We start from the raw sequence: 3768 nt of genomic DNA on the forward strand, positions 1-3768 counted from the left end.
TTGTGGTTTTGTTTGCATTCATCTCTAAGTATTTTCTACTTTTCCTTGTGATTTTTTTCTTTGACCCATTGGTTGTTTAAGAGTGTGTTGTTTAATTTCATATATTTCTGAAATTTCTAGTTTTCATTTTGTTACTGATTTTTACTTTATCCCATTGTGGCCAGTAAGATATTTTGTATGACTTCAATCTTTCTTTATTTATTGAGACAGTGGTTTAACATATGACTTATACTAGAGAATATTCCAAGTGTAATTGAAAAGAATGTGTATTCCTTTGCTGTTGAGTTGTGTTCTATATATGACTCTTAGGTCTAGTTGGTTTACAGTATTGTTCAATTCTAGATGTTCTATTCAGTATTGCAAGAGGGGTATTGAAATATCCAACCATTATTGCTGAAATGTTTATTTCTCCCTTTAGTCATATTAATACTTGCTTTGTATATTTGGAGGCTCTGTTGTTTGGTGTGCATATGTTTATAATTATTATTCTTCTGACTAATGACCATTTTATCCATATATAATGCAATTCTTTGTCTCTGGTGATACCTTTTGACTTAAAGTCTATTTTGTCTGATATTATTATAGCTCCTTTGCTCTCTTTTGGTTAATGTTTGTATGAAATATCTTTCTCCATACTTCCATTTATGTGTGTCTTTAGAGCTAAACTTAGTCCCTTGTCAACAGTGTTTAATTGGGTCAAGTTGGTTTTTAAGCCATTTTGTTAATCTCCACCTTTTGAATGGAGAATTTAACCCATTAGCATTTAAATTAACTAAATAACGAAGGACTTACTTATGCCATTTTGCAACATATTTTCTCTATGTCAAACCATTTTTGTTCATTTCCTCCATTATTGTCTTCTTTTGTGTTTTAATTGACTTTTGTAGCATACAATTTTGATTCCATTCCCATTTACTTTTTAGTATATTTTTAAGATATTTTCTAAGTTTACCATGGGAATTACAATTAACATCCTAAATTTATAACAATCTAATTCAAATTGATACCAAGTTAGCTTCCATAGCATACCAAAATTCTGCTCCAATATGGCTCTGTCAAATAATCCATTTATGTTATTGTCAGAATTCCATTGTTATATATGTGTGCTAATAAACATAGATTTATAATTATTATTTTGTTCATTTATCTTTTATATCATATGGTGCTATGGGTCAAATGTGTCCCCCAAATGTTCATGTATTGAAAACTTAATTTCTGTTGTAAAAGTGTTAAGACGGTGGGAAATCCAATTATGGTATTTGAAAAGGGGAGTTTTTAAATGGTGATTAGAGTGTGAGAACTATGAATAGATTGATCCATTCATGGAGTAATGGGCATGGTTCTGACGGCTTCATAAGGAGAGCAAGTGGGAAAGTTAGTTCTCTCTAGTCCATTCTTGTCATGCGACACCATGCATTGCTGTGGGGAGAGTCACCACCAACCAAAAGGTCCTCACCAGATGTGTTCTCTGAACTTTGGACTTCCCAGCCTCCAAAATTGTAAGAAATAAATTGTTTCCTTATAAATCACCTTGTTTCAGGTATTCCGTTATAAGCAATAAAAATGGACCAATACATATAGAAAATAAAAAGGGGGGAGTTACAAGACAAAAATACAATAATAGTAGTTTTATGTTTACCTATATAGTTACCTCTACTGGAATTCTTTATTTCATCATGTGGCTTTCAGTTACTGTCTAGTATCCTTTCATTTCAACCTAAAGAACTCCTTTTAGCATTTCTCATAGGCAAACTCTACCATGAAAGCCCACAACTTTTGTTTATCTGGGATTGTCTTAATTCCTCATGTGTCTGTGTGTGTGTTTGCATGTGCAAGCTGCATCACTCCTGGGAATACTGCAATACCAGGTCAATGCTTGTAGTGTATGGGGCAAGCTCCTATTCCATCTCCTTGCTCCAAAAATGTATTTAGCATATTATCCTTGGATAGAAGACACATCACTTATTAAATTTATAAGGACAGATACTACACTTGATCTTAGCCAAAAGGCTGAGAAGCAATTTTTTGCTCATTTTTGAAGGATATTTTTGCCAAATATAGAATTCTTGACTGATTATTTTTTCCATCAGCACTCTGAATATATTATCTAACTTCCTTCTAGTCTCTATGAATTTTGCTGAGAAATCTTCTGTTACTCTTATTGAGGAACACTTGTACATGATGTGTCACTTCTCTCTTGCTGCTTTCAAGATTCTTTTTGTCCTCATCTTTCAACAACATGATTATAATGTGTGTTGGTGTGTATCTCTGTGTTGATCCTTCTTGGAGTTTGGTAAGCATTTTCCTTGTGTAGATTCATATCTTCCATCAAATTGGTGAAAATTTTCGCCATTATTTCTTCACATTCTTTCTGCCCCTAACTCTCTCTTTTCTCCTTCCAGAGTTCCTATTATTCATATATTGGTATGCTTTGTAGTTTCTCACAAGTCTCCTAGGTTCTGTTCATTTTTCTTCATTCTCTTTTTCTGCTCCTCAGACAGGGTGATGGACCTACCTCCAGATTTGCTGAATCTTTGCTGAAAGACTGTTATTGAAATTCTTTAGTTAGCTTTCATTTTGGTTACTGTACTTTTCAGTTATGGAATTTCTGTTTGGTTTGTTTTATGATTTCTAATTACTGATATTCTCCACTTGTTTGTACATCATTCTTCTGGTTTCTGTTAGCTCTTTACACATATATTAGACAATTGACTTAGAGTGTTTGTCTAGTATGTCTAATGTCTGTGCTTACTCGGGAACAGTTTCTGTTAATTACTTCTGTGAATGGGCCATGTTTTCTTATTTTCTTTTGAATGCTTCATAATATTTGTAGACAACTTGGTATGTGCATATTATAATGTGGCAATTATTAAAATCAGATTCTTCCTCCTTCTCAGGGTTGTTTTTATTGCTTCCTGAGGGCTTCAACTGCTTATTTGTTAAAGACTTTTCTAAACTATTCTTTTTATTCTTTATTCTTTGTCATGTCTACTTTATGAAGTTTCTATTCCTTTAGTTTATATTCAACCAGTGTTTTGACAGACATTTCCTTGAATGTCACAAGCCCAAAATAGAGACGGAGAGATGGAGGGAGAGAGAGGGTGGGACAGGAAGAGAAATTGTTTATGAAAAAAGAATAAAAACTCTCCCAGTCTTGGAAGACTGGCTCTGCTCTGTGGCACTTCTTCAGTGTCCATCCAGGCCATTTACAATTCTGCCTTGTCCTTCACTTCTTACTAACACTGAGCCTAGATATCAGCCAGCCAGAAGTGAAAGTTTAGAGTCTTTTTAGTTCTTTTCCAAGCATATATTCTGCTCTGAGATGTCTAAATTCCCCAGTATTCACAGGCACTTTTGAATACCCTGATTTTACAAGGAAACACTCTCTCCAGCTTTTCCTCCCAGAATTTCAATGCTCTGTTGTTTGCCTCAACTGCAGTATTTTCCTCTGGTAGCTGCAGATTGTTCTTATGCCTTACAATATTTTTGAGGAATGCTTGCCACTTTGGCACCCTGAATGAGTTTCAGGTTAGACAAAATGAAGACTTTGCATCAGCCTTTTAGGTAGACCCCAGACAGAACAGAACAAACATAATGATTTGAGAACAATATCTGGTCTTCTCATTCTGAAGCCAGAGACCAGGATCCCACATTAAGAATGTGGACTGCCATTGTGCAGGTGAAGAGTGTGGGCCAAGGGCAAGAAAAATGTCACAAAGCTTTCCTACCACTTTTAATTTACCTTTTTCTTCACTCAGCATCCACTTA

General features: G+C 34.6%; 1 non-coding gene across 1 annotated transcript; it reads right to left on the reverse strand.

Moving 5' to 3' along the window:
* Positions 1-1831: 1831 nt before the first annotated feature.
* Positions 1832-2022, reverse strand: LOC134368875 (U2 spliceosomal RNA). The gene has a single exon (XR_010022561.1). It is a non-coding gene; the product is annotated as a U2 spliceosomal RNA (small nuclear RNA).
* Positions 2023-3768: the final 1746 nt, after the last annotated feature.

The sequence above is a fragment of the Cynocephalus volans genome, chromosome X (assembly GCF_027409185.1).
Source record: "Cynocephalus volans isolate mCynVol1 chromosome X, mCynVol1.pri, whole genome shotgun sequence".
Classification (NCBI taxonomy): domain Eukaryota; kingdom Metazoa; phylum Chordata; class Mammalia; order Dermoptera; family Cynocephalidae; genus Cynocephalus; species Cynocephalus volans.